Source organism: Tursiops truncatus, chromosome 2 (genome assembly GCF_011762595.2).
Source record: "Tursiops truncatus isolate mTurTru1 chromosome 2, mTurTru1.mat.Y, whole genome shotgun sequence".
Lineage (NCBI taxonomy): Eukaryota > Metazoa > Chordata > Mammalia > Artiodactyla > Delphinidae > Tursiops > Tursiops truncatus.
In genome coordinates, this window is record NC_047035.1 from 139,262,635 (window position 1) to 139,288,463 (window position 25,829).

Consider the following 25,829-nt stretch of genomic DNA (forward strand, 5'->3'; position numbering starts at 1 on the left):
CCCGGCGCGCGCGTCTCTGGGCACCGCGGAAAGCTCAGCGCTACTGAGGTGAGAGAGGGGTGAGACCCACCGGGACCCGGGAGCTGGGGGTGGGAACTGGAGGATTAGGGGAGCCGTTAGCGAGGAAAAACCCTCTCTCCAGGATGCCCTATTTAAACCAGAGTATCAGTTGCTGACACATCAGCTTAAGCCCCAAAAGGCAAATCTGAACAAACTCCTGCGTCCTTCGCGTTAGCTGGGCTGAAACTCCAAGGCGCATTTAACCAGTGCGCGTTCCGTGTTCTTGAACTAAGACTATGGTCACCTCGGGTCTCCTCAAATTCGCTCTCAGATCCTCCTATCCCCTCCACGCGTTAGGTAGACTGACGCGAGTCAAGAGTTGAAATCCCGAGCTTCCCTGGTGGCGCAGTGGTTGAGAGTCCGCCTGCCGATGCAGGGGACACGGGTTCATGCCCCGGTCCGGGAAGATCCCACATGCCGCGGAGCGGCTAGGCCCGTGAGCCATGGCCGCTGAGCCTGCGCGTCTGGAGCCTGTGCTCCGCCACGGGAGAGGCCACGACAGTGAGAGGCCCGCGTACCGCAAAAAAAAAAAAAAAAAGAGTTGAAATCCCTCAGCTTCTCACCAGAAGGTCAAGCTGCTAGTCCTCGAAGTCATTAAGCATAGCCAGAGTCTGTTTCCTCCTTTCCGAGATGGGAACTATAACAGCAACAGGGCTGCCAGGAGACTTGGGTGAAATAACTTTATGTTAAAGACTTGGGACACACCCTGTGCTCAACGACAACCAACGATGCTTGTCAGACAGTACTCAGGCAAACGGTTCCATTTTTTGCCTGCTTTCATACAAAAGACAATACTGATTGGTTCTGCCATAAACAACCAAAGTCTCTCGCTCTCTCTTCACTCATCTTCTTGAAATGAGACACCAGTTGGGGCTGGGTTTTATTTAGAAAAATCTGACCCCAGCCCCCACTTTCCCAGCTACACCAACCCGGTCGAATGCTAGCCACCTCTTTCTGCCCTGTGTTCCCAGCTCTCCCCTTCATTGCCTCAGAGTCAACATTGCCAGATGGAGCTGGGCCAGGAAAGTGACCTTGAATTAGTGACTTCAAAGCTTCCTTCTCCCTGTCTCAGCCAGGCAAAGCTACTACTTTGGCCCAGAGATCTAGTAGACTGGACCTAAGGGGAGGCTGTTCTGGGGCCACCCCCAAAGTCTGAGACCTCATTCAAAGGCCTAACCTTGAGCCAGCATGTCCTAGAGTGACCCATTATCCCTTTCATTCTGTTCCAATTCTCTTACTCAAAACACAAGCAGAGGGACTTCCCTGGTGGCGCAGTGGTTAAGAATCCGCCTGCCAATGCAGGGGATGCGGGTTCGATCCCTGGTCTGGGAAGATCCCACATGCTATGGAGCAACTAAGCCCGTGTGTCACAACTACTAAGCCTGTGCTCTAGAGTCTTCAAGCCACACCTACTGAGCCCATACGCCACAACTACTGAAGCTCGTGCACCTAGAGCCCATGCTCCACAACAAGAGAAGCCACCACAATGAGAAGCCCGCACACTGCAACGAAGAGTAGTCCCCGCTTGCTGCAACTAGAGAAAACCTGCACGTGGCAACGAAGACCCAACACAGCCAAAAAACAAAATAAGACAAAACATTAAAAAAAAAACAAAACACAGCAGAGACCATGGAAGCCTCTGGTATTTGGCTTTCATGCCATCCTAGTGTTATCAGGCACCAGGGCCTCAGTGTCTATACCTATAAAATGGGAGGATGACTGCTCCTCCAGGCTCCTTTTGGCCCAAACAATCAGATTCTGTTATGTATGACAACTACCTATACTGCCATTTCTGAAATGGTCATAAAGAAATTGCTCTCCCCCCACCAGGGGCTCATTTGTTTCTCTGTATGGTGGACCAAGGTGTCAGAGGCCTGGCAAGAGGCAATACTAGAGCCTCAGTGTGTTCCAGAGTCTGGCCTTCACCTGCAGAGGGATCAGGGTGGGAGCACATGGGTCCTTTGACAGCACAGCAGCAGCCCAGGACAGTCAAGGCAAAATCTTCCGATTAAACTGCTCTCACAGCCCACGTCCCAGGGCTCCAGCTCCATGCCAGCCTTCCTCATGCAGTATCTATTTGGTGAGGCAGCTGATGTCAGCTCCATTGGCTCAGAGAGGTTAGGACACTTGCTCAAAGTCACACAGCTAGGAAGTAGCAGAGCTCTAGTTCATACTCGTATACCTGGCTAGTAGTCCATCATTCTTTTAAGGAGAAAAAATAGGACCCAGAGCCCCTATTTATTGTACTTCTTTGGAATTTTTTGTGGTGATAACTGCTGGCCCTGTAAGCCACCTCAGAGAAAGGTGATATTTAAAGGAAAGGTGCTTATATCCTCCTTTGGGTCAGCAGATTTGGAAACTCTCACCCTTACAGATTTTATTTATTTATTTATTTATAATTTTTGGCCACACACAGAATGTCGGATCTTTGTTCCCTGACCAGGGATTGAACCCACGCCCCCTGCATTGGAAGCACGGAGTCTTGACCACTGGCCTGCCAGGGAAGTCCCCTTACATATTTTAAATCAAACCTCAATTAGTTATTGAGTCTAGGTCATGTGCAAGTTCCCCGTGGAGGCACAGAAATGCATATCACTCAGTCTCTACCCTCTGGGAACCACAAATCACCACAAACCAGGCACAAGGGGAAAGTGTCCCAGGAGGAGTGTAGATGACACATTAGGCATCTGGCAAAGAGAAAATCACCTCTGATGGGGGAGACCCTGATGAGCTCAGGGCAGGAACATCCATCAAGTGTGTTCTCACGGATCTTTACGACGTGGAAGGAGGCTGACCATGCAGACACGAGTAGAGTGAGGGCCTTGCACTTCACCCAGGTGGACACACCAGGACATTAGTTTCGTGCTATGTTTGTAGGCAGGGAGTAACATCTGGTAACATCTGGCACAGCAGTGAGGGGATGTCAGACAGTGGAGAATCAGGCCTGGGGAAGGGAGGCCAGGGTTCTTGAACCGGAGAGACTTGACACAGGGTCCTGGCAGGACCCTCAAGAAGGTGCAAGAGTGCAGAGGCAGTGTAGAGATGGCGTATGCAGGAACTGCAGCTAGCTGGACGGGGGAGGAGTCACAGTGACTCAGACTTCCATCCCTGGGGCTGGGAGAATGGTGATGCCATTATTAGAAATCAGAAGATGGGAGGGAGGAAGGTTGAGGGGGAGGCGTTGATAGCAGAGCTATTTATGGTCATCTCTAAACTGATTTCCCTGCCAATAATCAGTCTGTGCTCCCTCCCCCTCCTATCAGCCCTCCCCGCCACTTCCAGTGCTGTCACCCTAAGCACAGCCCTGAGCAGTCACTCCACAGCTCAGATAGTGAAGTAGCTCTCCACTGCCTGATACAATAAAATCTGAATAGCTTATAACATTTCATGGCCTTCACCTACCCCCCACAGTTACTATTCCCTCTCCACAAGAACCCTAAATTTAGCCATTCCCCTGAGTAGTCCTTGACTCTGAGCAGTTGCACTGTCCCTTCCTTCCATCAAGTGGGTTCTTTCCACTCCACATTGCCAGACCCAGCTCATCCTTGAAGGCCAAGTACAAATTCACCCTCTCAAGCCTGCACTGGGGGTGGGGATAAAGGGGGGGTATAGCATTCATTTACACTTGAATCATCACGAAAGGTAAACAGACCCCCCCAATAAAAGAACACAAACTACTACTCTGATTTTTTTTTAATAAATTTATTTATTTTATTTATTTATTTTTGGCTGCATTGGGTCTTCGTTGCTGTGCGCTGGCTTTCTCTAGTTGCGGCGAGCAGGGACTACTCTTCGTTGCGGTGCGCGGGCTTCTCATTGCGGTGGCTTCTCTTGTTGTGGAGCATGGGCTCTAGGTGCGTGGGCTTCAGTAGTTGTGGCACGTGGGCTCAGTAGTTGTGGCTCGCAGGCTCTAGAGTGCAGCCTAGTATTTGTGGTGCATGGATTTAGTTGCTCTGCGCCATGTGGGTTTTTCCTGGGCCAGGGCTCGAATCGTGTCCCCTGCATTGGCAGGCAGATTCTTAACCAGTGCACCACCAGGGAAACCCTACTACTCTGATTTTAACTTTGTAAAATAAATCTATGGACAGTAACAGGTGGGGTCCAGAAACAAATTTGGAAGATTTTAAAACACTATTTAGGGAATTCCCTGGTGGTCCAGTGGTTAGTACTACGCACTTCCACTGCAGGGGGCATGGGTTCAATCCCTGGTCAGGGAACCAAGATCCTACATGCATGGCCAAATAAATAAATAAAACTTTATTAAATTTTGTGAAATTTTCTCTTAGGTTGCATAAGTTAATTAATCCTCAAGATTCCTAATAAAACTAGACGTCCAAAGTTAGAGGAAGGGGAAATGATTGAAAGGGATTAAAAAGAACTAAAAGCAACATTACCATCTTGGTAACAGATTTCCAGAGTATAAAGCTTTCTCCCTGTTTGTGGAAGTCTTTTTTTTTTTTTTTTTTTAAGTTTTTTGGCCGCATGGCATGAGGGATCTTAGTTCCCGGACCAGGGATGGAACCCGCACCCCCTACAGTGGAAGGGCGGAGTCTTAACCTCTGGACCACCAGGAAAGTCCCGTGGAAGTCTTTTGTCGTGATTGTCTCATGCCTGGGCAAGTCACTTAACTTCTCTGAGCCTCAGTTTCTTCAACTGCAAATGGAGATAATAAAAATCCCTACTCCTAGCAGTTACTAGGATTAAATAAATTCATGCAGATAAGTTGCTTTGAATGGTGCCTGGCACACATAGGAGAAGCCTGGCCATAGTGTTAATGTTATCTGTTCATTCACATCCACTCCACACCAGTTTACTGAGCTCCTACGACATGACAGGTGTGACCCACAGATGGACAAGAGGGCACATTCTATTCCTGAGAGGACCAGCGTCCAGTGAGGGTATCCGGAAGATGGAGATATGAACAGATCATTTCAAAATATCGTTGCTGTGGCTGGATGGAGTGTTGGTTAGTACAATCTCTTTGGAGGGCAATTTAGTATCATCCATCCTATTATAAAGTGCACGTAACTCTTCATCTGGAAATTCCACTCTGAGAGACTGACAGCATAGAAATACTTACCAAATTGTACAGACACATAAGTGCAAGGTGTTCACTGCAGCACTGTTTGTAATAGGGAAAAATTGGGAATGACCTAAATGTCCATTGTCATTAAGAATGAGGTAAATATTTGCTGATATAGAAAAATGCATTGGGGGACTTCCCTGGCAGTCCAGTGGTTAAGACTCTGCATGGTTAAGACTCAAATAAAAAAGAAAAAGAAAAATGCATTGTGATATATTAAGTGAAAATAGAAAGTTGCAGAGAAATATCTTAACATACATACATACCTATATATGAAAAATTAAAGGCACAGAAACCTAAGAGGGTATGGGAGTGGGGTATAGTGGGAGACTCAATTTCTACTTTATGCAATTCTGTGGGGGTTGAACATTATATAACAAAAGCATCTATTACTTTTGTAACCAGAAAAAGAACAATCAAGATATATATAGAAATAGATAGGTAGATAGATTTTTTTTTTTTTGAAACAAACGGTCACAGTCGTTTATGTGCTGTGCAGAGTGTCCCCTGTCCCAGCACCATTCACTCTGGCGGCTTCTTTTAAATTGAGGCATTTCCTCTCGCGTTCTTTCCGTCTTTGGGGAAAACGAAGGGTTAAAGGGGCTGGGGAGGGGAAGAGGAAGTGAGGTAAGGGAAAGAGGGGTGAGGGCCCCTCGGGTACCAGCTGCGGTGAGGCGCTGGCCACGCCCCGCAGCTCTGGCTCCCGCTGGAAGCAGCCTCCCCAGGTGCTCGAGAGGAGGCTGCTGGGCTGTTTTTACGGTCTCGGACGAAAGATCAGAACTTAATGAATATAAAGTTAAGTGGAGGTTAGGACAAGATGCTGCGACCTAGAGCAAACGACGGTTCTCAAAGTGTGGTCCGCGGACCCTGGGGGAGGAGGGGCACCACGAGATCTAAATAATTTTCGTAATACTAAGAAGTCACTTGCCTTTCTCACTGTGTTAACATTTGCCCAAATGGTGCAAAAGCAACGGTGGGGAAAACCGCTTATACCTTACCCTGAATCATGGCAGAGGCACCAAACTATACTAGTAGTGATTTTATTGCTCACCATCGTGCACTCTCTGTCTTTTTTTTTTAAGTCTATTAATACGATGTACTAAATAAAGCAGTAGAAATTAATAATTTGATTAAATCGTAACTCTTGGGTATATATCTTTCTAATATCTTATGTAATAAAAATGGAAGTACATACAAAGCACTTGTGCTGCAGACCCTGGAAAGATGGTTGTCTCCTGGAAAAGCACTGAGGAAGAGCGGGAGTGCTTTATTTGAGCTGTGGGTTGAAGCAGCTGCTTTCTTCACAGAACAACATTTCAGCTGAAAAGAACAACCGATGCAGAAGCCATTTGGACTCAAATATTTGGCAGATATTTTCTCAAAAATGAATGAAATGAGCCAGTCACTTCAAGGAAATAGCTTATAGTATATGTTACCAATGATTTTTTTATATTGGAGCTTTCAAGGGAAAACTAAAATTTTGGAAACCTTGTATATACCCTGAGTTTGAGAGCTTCTCAATTCTTTTTTTTTTTAATATTTATTTATGTATTTATTTGGCTGCGCTGGGTTGTGGCACCACGGGATTTTCATTCGCGTATGCGGCATCTTTAGTTGCAGCATGCGGACTCTTAGTTGCGGCATGCACGTGGGATCTAGTTCCCTGACCTGAGATCAAACCCTGGCCCCCTGCATTGGGAGCACGGAGTCTTAACCACTGGACCCAGGGAAGTCCCAGCTTCCCAATTCTTCATGATGTTTCTAATGAGATTAATGGTCTACCAAATGTGATTTTTTTTCATATTGTGTAATGAAATGTGTCAACTTTTGGAAGATCTGCATAACTCAGCCAGTATTTTCTAAATGACCAATGCATGATGTTAAAAAGTTATGCATGGGTAAGAGACCTATTCCAGAATGGATTTGAATATGAGGGGTTTGAATGTAACAGAGTAGGAAAGGCATATTGGTGTTGTTTCAGATTCCACATTGCAATTAACCTTTGAGAAAGTATCACTTGTACATTTTGTTATCGTAAGTGAATACCGTGGGTCAGGCCTCGCCCAGTCGGGAAATGGGGGTTGGGCAGTGGCCCAAGCTGGGATGCCCCCCTAAAAAATGGCCACTGGGGCCTCGACCCAGCTCAGCCCATGCAGGTCAGGGAGCCCCGGGTGATGCACCGCACCACCCCCATCCCAGGCCCAGACCATGGTGCAGGAGGTCTGGTACATGGAGGAGTCCCAAGATGACCTGAGGTGGCCCCCTGGCCTGGAGCCCAGCTGCCCAGTCCTCCTGGAGCAGCTGCACCAGCTTGGAGTCCTTTACTGGAAGCTGGCAAATATCAGAATGATCCAGAATTAGACTACTCTGGGATGGTCATAATAAACGTATGCAAAAATAAATTTCCAAATTATGAAGAAAAGGTTAAGATGTTTTGCCGGGAGCATTTGTACTAGGATGTAAAATTTGCTACATCTTGGATGGCAGTGGATACTTTGATGAAAGAGATAAAGAGGACTTCAGATTTTCATGGAGAAAGGAAACGTGATAACTCATCCTGCAGGAGTTTATCACTGCTTCACACTGGATGGAAAGAACTATGTGACAGCTGTGTGGATGTTTGTGGGAGAAACAGTGTGGACTGCAACCAGTCGGCTGACCATTTCCACGCTCAAGGACAGGACAGGACGTGAAATTTTGGGCATGAACAGCAAGGAGTGCTCCCTGGGGCCTAGCACACTCCTTGTAAAGATCCTAAACGTGATAACTGAGCAGAAAATCATTTACTCTTTGCTTTTATATTATAGGCTTGAAGCTTGAAGGCTTGAAGGTTATCTCCTTTGCAAGATTATTTGATCAGAATATTTTTTAATGGCAGACTTCCCTGGTGGCACAGTGGTTAAGAGTACGCCTGTCAATGCAGGGGACATGGGTTCGAGCCTTGCTCCGGGATGATCCCACATGCCGCGGAGCAACGAAGCCCCTGCACCACAACTACTGAGCCTGCGCTCTAGAGCCCGTGAGCCACAACTACTGAGCCCACATGCCACAACTACTGAAGCTGTGCACCTAGAGCCCGTGCTCTGCAGCAAGAGAAGCCACCGCAGGGAGAAGCCCTCACACCGCAATGAAGAGTAGCCCCGCTCGCCGCTAGAGAAAGCCCACACGCAGCAATGAAGACCCAATGCAGCCACAAATAAAAATAAATAAAATAAAATTTTTAAAAAAGAAAGAAAAGCCTTATGATAAAATAAGCCATAGCTATTTAAACAAAGAATGTTTTTTAATAAAAGTTGCTATAAAACTGATTTTTACATGGAAACAACTGTGGAAATGTGGACAAATCACAGTCATTTGCTCTAACTCAGTTAAGATCAGTGGTTCAGACACGTGTTCAACTTTAACCGGAATGAGAGTCTTATCTGCTGGTGTGCCTTATCTGGACACGATTTTTAGACTTTAAACCAGGTATCAGTCAATGCCATGCCTGCCTTAGAAGAAAGTTGTGGCAGAGAAGTATATTTTGGTCTTTGTCCCCAGTTTCTGGCATAGAGCTCCTAAAACCCTTGGAATTTCCTGAGCGATACGAGTGGCCTTCTGCTATTCACAGGTAATCCTTTGTGAGCATCTCAGTTCCACTGGGACAGAAGCGCCTGTGCTCAGGACCCTCTGGACCTCACTCTATGTACCTCCTTATCTGGCTGTTTATCTGTGGTCTTTATGTATCCTTTATAATAAATTGGTAAATGTAAACCAACATTTCCTGAGTTTTGTGAGCCGTTCTAGCAAATTATGGGACCCGAGGAAGAGGTCATGTAAATCCCCAATTTTTAGCCGCTGAGTCAGAAGTACAATTGTCCCAGATTTGTGATAGGCATCAGTGTTGTGGGACTAAGCCCTTAATCTGTGGGATCTAACGCTACCTCCAGGTAGATAGTGTCAGAATTGAGTTAAACTCAATTCAGTCCTGCTGAATCGGTTGGTGTAGGGAAACAGACTAGAGGTGTAATCGTAGATAACATAACTAACTAGATACAGGATGCTTTTTTCTCCCGAAATTATACCTTGGACTAAGGAGTGCAAGGAGGGGAGAGCTCTCTATTAGGGGCACATTCTCAGTTGCTTATGCCACTTGCCGCTTTCCGTTCAAACTAAAGTAAATGCCTTGGGAATTCCCTGGTGGTCCGGTGCTTAGGACTCCATGCTCTTACTGCCGAGGGCCTGAGTTTGATCCCTGGTCGGGGAACTAAGATCCCACATGCTGCAGCGCAGCCAAATAATAATAATAATAATAATAAAACACCTTAATTTAAAAAAAAAAAAGGCACTCTCGTCCCCTTCCTGTTGCAGTGAAATCTCAAGTTCCACAGACTCCTGCTGGCTCGTCTAACCCTGTACTTGTTTTTCTCATTTCTTATTCTTTTTTTTTTAATGAAATGATCTAATTTTTTTTTATTTTTTTATTTTTTTTTTTGGCTGCGTTGGGTCTTCGTTGCTGCATGCGGACTTTCTCTAGTTGCGCGGCTAGAGGGGGCTACTCTTCGTTGCGGTGCGAGGACTTATTGCGGTGGCTTCTCTTGTTGTAGCGCGCGGGCTCTAGGCACATGGACTTCAGTAGTTGTGGCTCATGGGCTCTAGAGCGCAGGCTCAACAGTTGTGATGCGTGGGCTTAGTTGCTCTGTGGCATGTGAGATCTTCTCAGACCTGGGCTTGAACCCGTGTCCCCTGTGTCGGCAGGCGGATTCTCAACCATTGCGCCACCAGGGAAGTCCTCATCTCTTACTCTTTTAAAATTCATGCTTAAGTCCTGTGGGAGAGAATAGTTGTAAACAGCTTTAATTAAATTGTACTTATAAAAAACTATTTTCTTCTACTCCACTTTATGCTTTTGGTATTGTTGATCTTTAAAAATTAAATGGTCTTTGATAATGGGGGGGAAAAAGAGAATAGTCCTAACATCTGAAAAAGCTATTAAAATATTCCTCATTTTTCTTTTTCCAGCTACACATCAATCTGAGGCTGGATTTTCTTCATATACCTCAACCAAAACAATATACAGCAGCAGACTAAATGCTGAAGTGGATGTGAGAATCCAGCTACTTCTGGTAAGTCAGATATGAAGAGAGTTGCAAAAATGTAAACAAAGCAACTCTTCTCATTAACTCTTTTATTTTGGAAAATCTTATTTTTAAATTAATACATAAACATGTTTCAAATTTTCTGTCTTAACTTTTAATTCGGTAAATAGGGTTTTGTATAACCTATATAAACAAGAGCTCTTTTGAGTCCTCAACAACTTCTCAGAGTGTAAAGAGGTCCTAAAGCCAAAAAGTTGGAGAATTATTCTAGAGGAAAGCACTTGGAGCTCAACAAAAATGGGGGCCACATTATCCCACACAAGAAATCTAACATTTATACAATAATACTATATAATGTATAGTCTGTATTAAATTGTCCCAAGATGTCCCAGTAATTCCTTTAAATTTGGGAAGGGGGGATTTCCCTGGTGGCGCAGTGGTTAAGAATCTGCCTGCTAATGCAGGGGACACGGGTTCGAGCACTGGTCCGGGAAGATCTCACATGCCGTGGGGCAACTAAGCCCGTGCAGCACAACTACTGAGCCTGCACTCTAGAGCCTGCAAGCCACAACTACTGAGCCCACGTGCCACAACTGCTGAAGCCTACGTGCCCTAGAGCCCATGCTTCACAACAAGAAGCCACTGCAATGAGAAGCCTGGGCTTTCTCTAGTTGTGGGGGGCTCGCTGCAACTAGCGGAAGCCTGTGCACAGCAACGAAGACTCAACGCAGCCAAAAATGAATAAAATTTTTTAAAAAAACCAGGAATTAAAAAAAAAATTAGGGGAAATTCTAGATTCTGGGATCTAGAATCAAGGCTCAGGCATAGCATTTGGTTGTCATGTCACATTAGCTTTTTTTTTTAATTAATTTATTTTTTATTTGACTGCATCGGGTCTTGGTTGCAGCATGCAGGATCTTCGTTGCGGCATGTGGAATCTTTCATTGCTGCACACGGGCTCAGTAGTTGCCACACGGGCTTAGTTGCCCTGTGCCATATGGGATCTTAGTTCCCCGACCAGGGATCAAACCTGTGTCCCCTGCATTGGAAGACAGATTCTTAACCACTGGACCACCAGGGAAGTCCCCCCTTTTTTAGTTTTCTACTGGATCAATGCAGACTTCTTTATTCTCCCTTACCCCCTTCACTGGTTTAGAAATTATACTTTCTATTTCTGCTCGTTTAGAAATTAAATTCTTAACTTGACTATACAGAGTTTAAAATTCATCATTGTCTTTATCTTTCTTAGAAATATGAGAAACTTAGATGACTTCTGTCCAATTTCTCCTCTCCTATCTTCCATGTTATTATTCCATCATACTTTAGTTCTACTGGGTCTTCTGAGCCCCCTCACTTTTTTTTAAATAGGTTTATCAACATGTTTTCCTGTTTCCTAGCTGAGCAACGTGTCTTACTTTCCACTCCTATGTGCTGAATTCAATTTCCTGTTAACTGAAGGGCATCATTGAATAGGTCTTTGAACAAAGATCTGTGAGTAATTAACTTTCTGTGTCTCAAATTGTTCAATTTTATCCTCATTTCGTAAGCTTTTTACTGAAGTATAATATATACATACGTGTATACAGAAAGTACATAAGTTATTAGTGTACAACTTATTTTTATATAAATTTATTTATTTATTTTTGGCTGTGTTGAGTCTTCGTTGCTGCGTGCGGGCTTTCTCTTAACTGTGGCAAACGGGGGCTGCGCTTCGTTGCAGTGCACAGGCTTCTCACTGCAGTGGCGTCTCTTGTTGCGGAGCATGGGCTCTAGGCAGGCGGGCTTCAGTAGCTGTGGCTCGCGGGCTCTAGAGTGCAGGCTCAGTAGTTGTGGCACACGGGTTTAGTTGCCCTGTGGCATGTGGGATCTTCCTGGACCAGGGCTTGAACCCATGTCCCCTGCATTGGCGGGCGGATTCTTAACCACTGCGCCACCAGGGAAGTCCCTAGTGTACGACTTATGAATGTTGATGAAATCACTACCCAGATCAGGAAATGTAACATCACCAGGACCCCCAAGACCCTCCTTAAACCACCTCCTAGGCACTATGTTTCCCAACTTCCCTTTGCTGTCTTAACTTCTACTAAAATAGACTGGTTTTGCCTATTTTTGTTTTCCTGTAAATGGAATGATATAGTATGTACTCTGTCATGTCTTACTTCTTCTCAACACTGCATTTCTAAAATTCACCCAGGGACTTCCCTGGTGGTGCAGTGACTAAGAATCCGCCTGCCAATGCAGGGGACATGGGTTCGAGCCCTGGTCCAGGAAGATCCCACATGCCGCAGAGCAGCTAAGCCCGTGCGCCACAAATACTGAGCCTACGCTCTAGAGCCCGCGAGCCACAACTACTGAGCCTGTGAGCCACAATTACTGAAGCCTGTGTACCTAGAGCCCGTGCTTCCCAGCAAAGAGAAGCCGCCTCAATGAGAAGCCCGTGCACCACAACGGAGAGTAGCCCCCGCTCACCGCAGCTAGAGAAAGGCCATGCGCAGCAATGAAGACCCAATGCAGCCAAAAATAGATAAAAATAAATATATTTTTTAAAAATAAAATAAAGTTTTCAAAAATAAAAATTAAATTAATCCAGGGACTTCGCTGCTGGTCCAGTGGTTAAGAATCCTCCTTCCAATGCAGGGGACATGGGTTCAATCACTGGTCAGGGAACTAAGATCCCACATGCTGCAGGGCAACTAAGCCCTCGCACTCTAGAGCCCGCACACCACAACTAGAGAGCCCGAGTGCCACAACTACTGAGCCCACGCACTCTGGAGCCCATGCACCACAACTAGAGAGAAGCCCGTGCACTGCAAAAAAGATCCCGCCTGCTGCAACTAAGACCCGATGCAGCCAAATAAATAAATTAGTTAACTAAAAATAAACATATATTTTTTTAAATAAAAAAATCATCTATGTTTTTGCATGTAGCTGTAATTTATTAATTCTTCTGCCATATAAAACTCTATGTTATGAATATTCCACAATTTATGTATCCATTCTACTATTGACAGACATTTGGGTTGTTTCCAGTTTGGGGTTATTATTAACGATGCTTCTATGAAGGTTCTGACACTTGTCTTTTGCTGCACATATGTATGAAATTCTGTTGGATGATACTTAGGAGTGAATTACTGGGTCATAGGCTACATACTTAAGCATTCGGCTTTAACAGACACTGGCAAACAATTTTCTGAGTGTCTGTATTCTTCCAGCAATGTATGAGAGCTTCAGTTTCTTTACATCTTTGCTAACAGTTGGCATTGTCATTCTTTTCAGTTTTAGTCATTCTTGTGGGTGTATAGTGGTTCTCATGGTGGTTTTTTGTTGTTGTTGTTGTTGTTGTTGTTGTTGCTGTTTGTTTTGTTTTTGCGGTACGCGGGCCTCTCACCGCTGTGGCCTCTCCCGTTGCGGAGCACAGGCTCCGGACGTGCAGGCTCAGCAGCCATGGCTCACGGGCCCAGGCGCTCCGCGGCATGTGGGATCTTCCCGGACCAGGGCACGAACCCGTGTCCCCTGCATCGGCAGGCGGACTCTCAACCACTGCACCACCAGGGAAGCCCCTCATGGTGGTTTTAAATTGCCTTTCCCGTGGTCTCTCGGGCGCAATTGGTCAGTTCATTAAACTGATAAATAGCATTTCCCTGGAGACTAAAGAAATTGAGCTCCTTTTCGTATACTTATTGCCCATTTTAATATTCTCTTTTCTGAAGTGCCTGCTTCAAGTTTTTGCTTATTTTTTCCATTGGATTGTCTGCCAGTTTGTGTAGGAGTTCAATATACATTCTGATATGAGTCCCCTTTTTGGGTATATGTATTGCAAAAGTTTGGTTTTTTCCCATTCAGTGGCTTGCCTTCTCATTCATTTAAAATGTATTTGGAGGGTTTCCCTGGTGGCACAGTGTTTGAGAGTCCGCCTGCCGATGCAGGGGACACGGGTTTGTGCCCCAGTCCGGGAGGATCCCACATGCCGTGGAGCGCCTGGGCCCGTGAGCCATGGCCGCCGAGCCTGCGTGTCCGGAGCCTGTGCTCCGCAACGGGAGAGGCCACAGCAGCGAGAGGCCCGCGTACACACACACACACACACACACACACACAAAATGTATTTTGATGCACAGAAATTCTTAATTTTAATTTAGTCCAACTTATTGACCTTTTATGTTTATGTCTTATTTCCTGTTTGATAAATCTTTTCTTAACCCTATAGTATCTTCTGGAAGTTTTATTGTTTTATCTTTCACTTTTTTTAAAAGATTTATTTATTTATTTACTTGGTTGTGCTGGGTCTTAGTTGCGGCAGATGGGCTCCTTAGTTGTGGCATTTGAACTCATAGTTGTGGCATGCATGTGAGATCTAGTTCCCTGACCAGGGATTGAACCTGGGCCCCCTGCATTGGGAGCGCAGAGTTTTAACCACTATGTCACCAGGGAAGTCCCTGCCTTTCACTTTGATATCTATAATTTTCCTGAAATTGATTTAAAAAAATTTTTTTTTACTTTTGGCTGTGTTGGGTCTTCGTTGCTGCATGCGGGCTTTCTCTAGTTGTGGTGAGCGGGGTCTACTCTTTGTTGCGGCGCGCGGGCTTCTCATTGTGGTGGCTTCTCTTGTTGCAGAGCACAGGCTCTAGGGCTCATGGCTTCAGTAGTTGTGGAATGCAGGCTCAGTAGTTGTGGCACACAGGCTTAGTTGCTCCATGGCATGTGGATCTTCCCAGACCAGGGATCAAGCCCGTGTCCCCTGCATTGGCAGGTGGATTCCCAACCACTGCACCACCAGGGAAGTCCTGAAATTGATTTTTGATGCACCCTATTTCAGATATGTTAAAACGTGAAAAACAGTATGTATCCAAGAATTGATAAAATTCAGTTATTTTTTAACCTCCGTTTTTTTTTTTTTTTTTTTTTTTTTTTTGCTGTACGCGGGCCTCTCACTGTTGTGGCCTCCCCCATTGTGGAGCACAGGCTCCGGACGCGCAGGCTCAGCGGCCATGGCTCACGGGCCCAGCCGCTCCGCGGCATGTGGGATCTTCCCAGACCGGGGCAAGAACCCGTGTCCCCTGCATCGGTAGGCGGACTCTCAACCACTGCGCCACCAGGGAAGCCCACCTCCATTTTAAATTTAATACGTAACAGGCATTTTTCTCTACCATTAAATGTTCTTCTACAAGACTTTTTTTTTTTTTTTTTGCGGTATGCGGGCCTCTCACTGTTGTGGCCTCTCGCGTTGCGGAGCACAGGCTCCGGACGCGCAGGCTCAGTGGCCATTGCTCACGGGCCCAGCCGCTCCGCGGCATGTGGGATCTTCCCGGACTGGGACGCGAACCCGTGTCCCCTGCATTGGCAGGCGGACTCTCAACCACTGCGCCACCAGGGAAGCCCTACAAGACTTTTTTTTAATAGCTGCCTAATAGTTGTCTAAAAGGAGAGAGCAGGAACTTCCCTGGTGGTCCAGTGGGTAAGACTCCGAGCTCCCAATGCAGGGGGCTGGGGTTCGATCCCTGGTCGGGGAACTAGATCCCGCATGCATGCTGCAACTAAGAGTTCGCATGCTGCAACTAAGAGTTTGCATGCTGCAACTAAGAAGCCCGTGTGCTGCACCTAAGACCCAGCGCAGCCAAAATAAATGAAGAAAAAAAAATAAGGAAACAACAGGCCCCAAATGGATTTGAAACCGTGCAACTCAGACTGGGACTTAAACCCACCTCCTTTTAATTGAGATCACACACCTGGTCTCAGGACTTAATGAAGCTCAGTTTCTTGATGTCTTATGGCAGAAAGAATTCAGTGAGAGACAAAGTGATACGTAAGAAGTGGATTTATTTAGGGAGAAACACACTCCACAGACAGAGTGTGGGCCATCTCAGAAGGTGAGAGGCCCCAAAATATGGCGTGGGTAATTTCATAGGCTAATGAGTGGGAGGATTATTCCAACTATTTTGGGGGGCTGGGGGAAAGGGCGGGGATTTCCAGGAATTGGGCCACCTCCCACTTTTTGGCCTTTTATGGTTAGCGCTGACCTGTCATGGTGCTGGTGGATGTGTTATTTAGCTAATGTATTACAATGAGCATATAATGAGGCCCAAGGTCTACCGGAAGTTAGATCTTCTGCCGTCTTGGATCTAGTTAGTTCTAACCAGTTTTCGTCATGTCTTATGGCTATGTCATTCTTTTAAAGGTGCCCTGTCCCCTTCCCTTCTGTTTCAGATTCACTTGTGCTGAACCCCACATCAGCAAATCAAGACTTAATACCTAACCTATAACACAACATTGTAAATCAACTGTACTTTAAATAAAGAAATAAATAAATATTGGCAGTTTCAGCCTCTCCCAGGAATGTGATCTTTAGTCAGCCAATGTGGAGTTACCTGGTCAGCACTGGTGAGGTAATCTGCCTGAAGGACCTGAAACAGGAGGAAAGGAGGCAGGGCACAAGGTTTGAAAGAATGACATAGCCTGAGGACATGACATAAACTGACTAGAACCAAGTGGATCCAAGATGGCGGATAAGTTGACTTTTTCCACTAGACCTTTTTAAAAATAAATAATTAATTAATTAATTTTTGGCTGTGTTGGGTCTTCGTTGATGCACGAGGGCTTTCTTTAGTTGGGGTGGGCAGGGGCTACTCCTTGTTGCCGTGCGCAGGCTTCTCACTGTGGTGGCTTCTCTTATTGCGGAGCACAGGCTCTAGGCTCACGGGCTTCAGTAGTTGTGGCACATGGGCTCAGTAGTTGTGGCTCGCGGGCTCTAGAGCACAGCCTCAGTAGCTGTGGTGCACAGGCTTAGTTGCTCTGTGGCATGTGGGATCTTCCCATACCAGGGCTCAAACCCTTGTCCCCTGCTTTGGCAGGTGGACTCTTAACCACTGCGCCACCAGGGAAGTCCCTCCACTAGAACTTGAGCCTCAGTATCAGCAAGCTCACATCAGCAAGCTAAATGACACACCTACAGGCGCCATGACAGTTCCAAGACCGACCATAAGTATCAAAAAGTGGGCAGTGGCCCAATTCCTGGAAATCCTGGCCCTTTCCTAAAATAGCTGGAATCCTCCTCCCACTCATTAGCTTATGAAATTACCCACTCCGGTAAAAACTGACAACCCCATACCCTGGTGCCTTTCTCACCTTCTGAGATGGCTGGCCCAGACTCTGTCTGTGGAGTGTGTTTCTCTCTAAATAAATCCACTTCTTACCTATCACTTTGTCTGTCACTGAATTCTCTCTGTGATGAGACATCAAGAACCTGAGCTTCATTAAGTCCTGAAACCAGGTGTGTGATTTCAGTTGGAAGACTGTGGGTTTTGGCTGCGTTTGAGTCCCAGCCGTTTGGGTTCAAGTCTCAATCAGGGTTTTGGCCGGGTTCAAGTCCCGGCCACGTGGGTTCAAGTCCCAGACAGAGGTGCACGGTTTCAGCCCCAGTCTTTCCCAAAAGGAAGGTGACCTTGCCTGAAACAATCCACTCTTAGCTAGAGTAACTTCCTTGCCCCGCCTCCTTTTGCCTGTAAAAGTCTTCCCTTTGTACAGCTCCTCGGAGCTCCTTTGTTTGCCAGATGGGAGGCTACCCAAGTCATGAATTGTTGAATAAAGACAAATCTTCAAATTTACTCAGTTGAATTTTGCTTTTTAACATACTCATCATATGCCTCTCCCTGGAGCAGGGGCTCTGGAATCAGACAGGCCTTGGTTAATATCTTGTCTTCATCTCTTACAAGCTGTGTAACTTTTAACAAGTTATTTAAAGACTCTGGGCTTTAGCTTTCATGGGAGGTGCCCAGGTTTTGAACTGAGTTGGTTTCATAGTTGAATCTCAATTCCTAATTAATAATTGATTTAGAAGCACTACATCAACTGAAACAGTGGATCAATTAACTCTAGAACAGTCTTATTTATTCATTAAAGTCTCCTAAAGACCTGGGATAGGCCACATCCTGTGAGCCCACAGTTTTATTGGATGTGACTAAGAAAAATAAAATGACATCAAAATGGATGCCCTTTGGTAGTTGAAAACTAAAGTCAGGGTTGGTGCCATGAAGAAGTGGCAATTGAACCACTTAATCACATTTCTTTATCAGATTATCAGATTGTTCTTTATTTGTAGTGGTTATGAGAGGATTCCGCCTTGTTTTTCCTGGTTGCCTTGGGAGAGAGTTGCTTACTTTCTCTGTGGCTCACTTTATCATCTGTAATTGGTAGAGTAAAAGTTTAATACCAGCCTCATGGTGATGTTGTGAGGGTGAGCTGAGGGAGGATGAGACAAGTATTAAGTGATGAGTAATGGCCACCATTATTCACACCCTTGGTGGGGTATAGACCAGTGAGATTTGGGAGCTCACTCCAAAACTATAGTGTGGAAACTCAAAAGGCTGGAGTGGCCCTCGGGCCCTGTTTATGTGGAGCCGATGGAGACTGCCGAAACTCATAAGAAGTGGCTAGGGACTTCCCTGGTGGCGCAGTGATTGAGAATCCGCCTGCCAATGCAGGAGACATGGGTTCGATCCCTGGTTCCCGAGGATCCCACAGGCCGCGGAGCAGCTGAGCCCGTGTGCCACAACTACTGAGCCCACGTGCCGCAACTACTGAAGCCCATGTGCTGCAACTACTGAAGCCCACGCGCTGCAACTACTGAAGCCCACAAGCTCTAGGGCCCGCGTGCCATGACTACTGAGCCCGCGTGCCTAGAGCCGGTGCTCCGCAACAAGAGAAGCCACTGCAATGAGAAGCCCAGGCACCGCAATGGAGAGTAGCCCCCACTCTCCGCAACTAGAGAGAAGACCAGATGCAGCCAAAAAAAAAAAAAAGAAGTGGCTAAAGAGAAAATTTCAATGGGAGTTCCCTGGTGGCCTAATGGTTAGGATTCCAAGCTTTCACTGCTGTGTCCGGGGTTCAATCCCTGGTCTGGGAACTGGGATCCCACAAGCCACGTGACCAAAAAATAAAAAAAATTTCAGACATCAGTTTATGCAGGGAGGTGCTGGTAAATGTTTTTTATTTGTTTTTAGTGGTACGCGGGCCTCTCACTGTTGTGGCCTCTCCCATTGTGGAGCACAGGCTCCGGACGCGCAGGCTCAGCAGCCATGGCTCACGGGCCCAGCCGCTCCATGGCATGTGGGATCTTCCCAGACCGGGGCACGAACCCGTGTCCCCTGCAACGGCAGGCGGACTCTCAACCACTGCGCCACCAGGGAAGCCCAACTGGTAAATGTTTTTAACAACCGGGTGTGTGTGTGTGTGTGTGTGTGTGTGTGTGTGTGTGTGTGTTGATTTATAGCATTTCTGTGGTGTAGATACTTCCACCATGGCCAACGTCTAACTACCAACATAATGCCACTGAACACAGAGTTGCATAGTATTTCTACCAGATAGATACAATAACTGTAAATATCCTCAAGAGAAGAAATACTACAGTAAAAAGGAAGTGATGAGTTTTGAGTCTTTTAATATGTTTTATTTAATTGTAAGTTTACATAACTTAATTTTTAAAAGTGGCTATGTCTAATAACTGGCTGACAAAATTCCTGAAAGTTTAACGATTGGTTCTCATGAGCCTGTATAAGCTGGCTGCAGCCACCACTGAATTAGCCCACGTGTCCTCATTTGGATCCTGTTATCTTGGACAAATAGCATTCGTGTTTAAGTTCAGGACCTGGCAACTGGACAAGTGCTAAGGGCAGGTTCAACGTACTTCTTAAGGACCGGTACTCGTTCCCCTGGTAACAGTGTCCCTTCCCCCAGGACACAGCCCAAAAGGTGACCTTTTACTTCCCTGGCTCTAAACTGTTTATCATTCTGACCCACCAGCACCTCCCCCAACTTCAGGGCAGACTGTCTCAGGAATGCCTGGGACATGCACGTAGGGCATCATGGCCGGCCACCTGCTGAACCCACGTCAGGTGCTTACAAGGTCAGCCAGATGGCCAGAAGGAGAGCAGAAGGCCTGAGAAGGAGCTGCCGGCTCCTGGGCTCTCAGCCCTATGGCATCTGCACTGTTGGGCTAGGAACGCCCTTGGCAAATATACCCCATTGGTCCACTGCCCTCCTATGTTTCAAAACCTGGATCCAAACTACCATTTCTCAGTTTAACCTCACTTCTTCCCATTGCTTCTCTACCCCTGCAAATAACAGAGCAATAATGTTGACAAGTACGGGCACTGGGTGCTTGTTCTAGAATTATCCCCCTTAAGCGTCATAACAATCCTATGAAGTAGGTACTATTCTTATCCCAGTTCTGTGAATGAGAAATCCAAGACTTGGGGTGGTGTGCTCATTTGCCCACAGTCATAGGGGAAGGACCTGGTGTTTTTCCTTTCTCCCTCAACTGTCTTCCTTCACGTGGTAGCCTCAGTTCATACATGCTTATTTTGCATTCTTCAACATGTTGCTTCCTCCTAAATGTTCTCAGCCTAGGGACGGTGGTGGAAGCCATGGGTCTGAAAAGATTGCTCAAGGAGAGAGTGCGCTGTGAGAATGGAGAAGAGGAGGGGAGGAGGGAGCGGTGATGAGACCCTGATGGGCATCTACACCCGAGGGCCCCTGAGGAAGAGGAGACCCAGAAGGGCTGTCACAGAAAATGTGAGATAGCCAGGGGATGGACCGCAGTGCGGAAGTTACAGAGTGGATGAGGAAAGGAGCACCGAGAGGTGTCCCCTGGATTTTGCCGTCCAGAGACATCCGTGACCTTGGCAGGGGCCGTTCCTCCATTGCTCTGCTGGATGGTGAGGAGGCTGCAGCAGGGAAAGCAGGAACTCAGCAGGTGGGTTGAGGAAAGGCTGGGAGCTAGTAAAGTGGGTCAGCCGGTGTAGACCTCTCTTTCAAGATGAAGGAAGCAGCCTGCGCGCTGCGTCGACCTGGTGCCTCGGCTTCCGCGCCGGGATACCGGGCTCGGGTTCCCTGGTGGGATGGTGTCGCGGTGCCAGGTGACGGCCTGGAAGACGAGCTGGTTTCTACAGGCACCCGTGATCTTTGCCCTTACTTCTCAGATTGTTCGTTTCTAAGAAGACAAGTTTTCAATTTAAAAAGGAGGAGGGAGCCGTGATGGTTGCTGCCTGGTGGCCTCTTTTTCCTCTGACGAGTGGGAGGCAGAGAGCGAGGGGGTGAATAGTCGGGAGCACTAAGGAGGGTGGTGGAGTTTATGACAACCAGTTTGGGAGAATTGGAGAAGGAGGTTGGCAAGAGGTGAGCTGAAGTAGGAAGTAACACATGTGCAGGGGGACAGTCCCCACAGGAGTCCTTGCCCAGCACCACAGACAGGCTTCTTTGTGAATGCTGGTGTGTCTAGCCCTTAAGCTCATTAAGTTCATTCCCCATCAACTTGCTTACTGCTTTGGCCACCAGGAGGGGACAGTCTCTTCCGATACTAAGGACAGTTCACTGTGACTCCCAGTAAGAACGTCATGAGGGTGTTTCTGGATTTCTTTCCAGAAAGTTTACAAGGAGAAGCCAGTTGTCTGTAACCTGGAAAAGGGCTCTCACCAGACATGGAATCAGCCAGCGCCTTGTTCTTGGACTCCCAGCCTCCAGAACTGTAAGAAGTAAACGTTATCTGTTTCAGCCGCCAGTCTGGGGTAATTTGTTACAGCAGCCTGAGCTGACTGGGACAACATGCATAGTAACCCCATGCGCAGAATGAAGAAGTGAGTCGTTTTGCCCAGAACAGAGCAGGACTTCCAGCTCCAGATCAGTGAATTTTCCACCGTGTCACGGGAGGTACTGCAAGGTGCCGTGTTCTCCCAAAGTCTCCCCTCACTTAATTAAATAGAAAATATGTCCTTGGAACTGGCCTCCCTGGACTCAGCATAGATATAGGAATTCATCAGAAGCATTAGCCCTTTTCCTTTGAACCAGATTTACCTCTTCAGTCATTTAAACCTGAGTTTCATTAGGAGATAATTAGATTTCCTCTCTGATCAATTGGTGGTGGTTACACAGAAGGCCCACCTGGAAAAGTTCTGTGATCAATTAGCCAGGTCTGCCGGGGGCAAGTCAGAGGGAGAGTTAAGACCTGTGCACTAAATATATGCCCAAGATGGTAAGAAGTGGAATCAGTGATAGACATTAGGATTACCTTTGCAAAAATCTCAGAAAGGAAAGAGATGAAAGATTCTACGGAAGTCTAAGTTTTTCAGTCTCCTGGGTGAATAGTTGAGGGTGGTATGCTTGCCGATTGAGAAAGTTTATGTCTATTTGGGGGAGTCAAGGCAAGGGTGTCCAGAAGGGAGAAGCACAAACAACAACTCTTGGAGTTTGGACACCCCCATCCCCTCCCCCATACCACTCCCACTCTGCCCCCCACCCCAACCTTGAATTCAGGGTACAGTGAGCAGGGCAGTTACCAAGATTCCTGGGCAAAGTTTCCTCTTGGCACCCAGACCTGAAGAGATCAGAGAGGCCAAGGGTGTGTTGAAATAGCCTGACAGGATGAATGCTGAGTTTGTCTTCCTGGCAGCGGCAGGCACAGGATGTACCAAATACAGCCTGGTCCTTTGCTCTAGATACAGATGAATCTAGATTTTGTGGGGCCTGAAGCTTACACAGTTGGGTTGGCTGGGCAGGGGATTCTTTTTAAGAAAATAATACAAAATTAGGTAGACCCCTTGGAAGGGGCCTATGTGAGTGAGGGATCCTGAAGCTTAAGCTTCAGAAAGGGGTATGTGTGGAGAAGAAAATAAAATAGTATGAGGAGATAAAGCATAAGGAAGGGGAGGCTACTCTGGACTGAAGTAGTCAGGAGAGGTTGACTTCTGAGCCTCAAACCAAATGACAAGGATCTGTGCGAAGAGCATTCTGATCAGAAGGAACAGCAAGTGCAAAGGCCCTGAGGCTGAAACGGTCTTGGAATGCTGGGACCAGGAGAAGATCAGTGTGTCTGGCGTATGGTGAGCTAGGGGAGAGGGATGGGTGGTGAGTTCAGAGGAACAGGCAGGGACGGGTTCACATTGGGCCTTGAAGGCCTGGTAAGGACACCATTATTCCAGGATTGGTGGGAGGCTATTGAAAGCTTTTTTTTTTTCTTCAATATTTATTTATTTGGCTGTGCCGGGTCTTAGTTGTGGCATGCAGGATCTTCATCGCAGCATGCGGAATCTAGTTCCCTGACCAGGGATTGAACCCGGGCCCCCTGCATTGGGAGCACGGAGTCTTAACCACTGGACCACCAGGGAAGTCCCTATTGAAAGCTTTTAAGTGAGGCTAAATATAAAAAGAGCATTCTGGTGGTGTGTGGATAATGGCTTGCAGAAAATTCTAAAGAGGGTAGCCAGTGGAAGGTGGAGGTGTGTCAGCAGGACCTGGTCCTTCCAGGTCTGACAGTCGGGGGGACAGCCACTGGGACAGAGGGGTGGTTCCTCTGGTTTCCTCTGAGGCTCCCTCTGACGAGCCTCTCCCAATTACTGTCACTCACATTGACCCCACAGAGCAGTTTGGGAACAAAAGGGCTGCTCTGTATCTGCACTGCTGGACTTCATGGTCTGGACAGCTTCTGAAGTCCTGGGTCGAACCCATGGGATAGAGACAACCTCAAGGTACCCTTAGCAACCTCCAGGGACCTCAGCAGTGAGCACCCTTGTTTCCAGAACATCTGACAGCCACGTTTGGGGTGGAAGGGAAGGACGCCCCCTGAGTACCCCGCTGCGGTCTGGCTGGGACAGCGGTGGCCATATGCCCTCTCCTCCGCCTCCAGAAGGCTGATCTCCGTGGGAATCTCTGAGGTGCTCCAACCGTAGAAACATGCCACACAGGGGAAGAGGAAGAAGGAATTGTATTGCTGCAGGTGGCTAATGAATAGGTCTGCCCTGGGGCCAGGAGGGAAGGAAATGTGGGGTGGGAAGAGAATCTTCAAGCCAGGGAAGGAGGGGGGCCGTGGGGGCCTGCGGAGCTGAGCATCAGTGAGTATGGCGTGTGCTTGGGAAGCCTTGGCCTCTCGCAGGTTCCTCCCCTCCCCCACTGAATCTGCAGAGACTAAGGGCCTCCCTGGACAAGGCCAGGACAACATCTTTGCATGCCCTGGAATCTAAGACAAGAAACCAGTGACTTCCCTGGTGGTCCAGTGGTTAAGACTCCGCACTTCCACTGCAGGGGGGCACGGGTTCGATCCCTGGTCAGGGAACTAGGATCACGGATGCCCAGCGGCACAGCCAAAAATAAATAAATAAAATAAAATATTTTTTAAAAATGTTATCTTAAAAAAAAAAGACAAGAAGACAATCAATATGGTAGCCTAACTGTTTGGGACTTGGGAATGGGAAGACCCAGGAGGTGAAGAGCTGGTCTCCCGGTGGAGTCTGCTGCTGGAGTGGATTTGGGTTTGATCACCGAGTTTGAGATATCCAAACAAAGGGCTTGGGGCCAGGTCAGAGTGATTCTTAGGGGACCAAGAGGAAAGTGTTTGCCCACAGTTCAAGTAGTGAGAGGAGATACAGAGACAGAGAGAGGGAGAGAGGGAGTTAAACTGTAAAAGAGGAGGTAGAAAAACACCTTGATAAACTTGAGAAAATGGTTAATTGGTCATGGGATCCCAGCAGACCTCTCTGAAACGGAACAATAGTTCGGGTGTTGCTGGGGATTCCCAGAAAAAAAACAACCAACCAACCATCAAACAAAGAAACAGTGGAAATAAAGATGCAGACGTGAAGAATGGACTTGAGGACATGGGGCGGGGGAAGGGTAGGTAAGTTGGGATGAAATGAGAGAGTGGCATGGACTTATATACACTATCAATGTAAAATAGATAGCTAGTGGGAAGCAACCGCATAGCACAGGGAGATCAGAACGGTGCTTGGTGACCACCTAGAGGGGTGGGGTAGGGAGGGTGGGAGGGAGAGGCAAGAGGGAGGAGATATGGGGATATATGTGTACGTATAGCTGATTCACTTTGTTATACAGCAGAAACTAACACACCATCGTAAAGCAGTTATACTCCAATAAAGATGTTAAGGGCTTCCCTGGTGGCGCAGTGGTTGAGAGTCCGCCTGCCGATGCAGGGGACACGGGTTTGTGCCCCGGTTCGGGAGGATCCCACATGCCGCGGAGCGGCTGGGCCCGTGAGCCATGGCTGCTGAGCCTGCGCGTCCAGAGCCTGTGCTCCACAACAGGAGAGGCACAACAGTGAGAGGCCCGCGTACCGCAAAAAAAAAAAAAAAAAAAAAACATACAACTCAACAACAGAAAAACAAACATCTGATTAAAAAATGGGCAAAGGTGGGACTTCCCTGGTGGCACAGTGGTTAAGAATCCACCTCCCAATGTAGGGGACATGGGTTTGATCCCTGGTCCGGGAAGATCCCACATGCCGTGGAGCAACTAAGCCCATATGCCATAACTACTGTGCCTGTGCTCTAGAGCCCGCAAGCCACAACTACTGAACCCACATGCCAAAACTACTGAAGCCTATGCACCACAGCTACTGAAGCCCTCGCACCTAGAGCCCGTGCTCCACAACAGGAGAAGCCACCACAATGAGAAGCCCAAGGACCGCAATGAAGAGTATCCCCGTGCTCACCACAACTAAAGAAAGCCCACGAGCAGCAACAAAGACCCAACGTAGCCAAAAATAAATTAATTAATTATTTTTTTTAAAAAGGTTTCAACCACAAAAGAAAGGGGTGGGGGCGCAAACGACT

General features: G+C 47.1%; 1 protein-coding gene and 1 pseudogene across 1 annotated transcript in view; both read left to right on the plus strand.

Annotated features, from left to right (window-relative positions):
* The first annotated feature begins 4,904 nt into the window (after positions 1-4,904).
* SEMA4B (semaphorin 4B) overlaps positions 4,905-25,829 on the plus strand; it is an 87,752-nt gene continuing 66,827 nt past the window's right edge. Inside the window, exons 1-3 of the mRNA XM_073799858.1 lie at positions 4,905-5,026; positions 7,951-8,753; positions 10,145-10,248. The gene's annotated coding sequence lies outside the window, so the exon portion shown is untranslated. The remainder of the gene's footprint in view (positions 5,027-7,950; positions 8,754-10,144; positions 10,249-25,829) is intronic.
* On the plus strand, positions 5,053-7,944 carry LOC101337653 (acireductone dioxygenase-like; annotated as a pseudogene).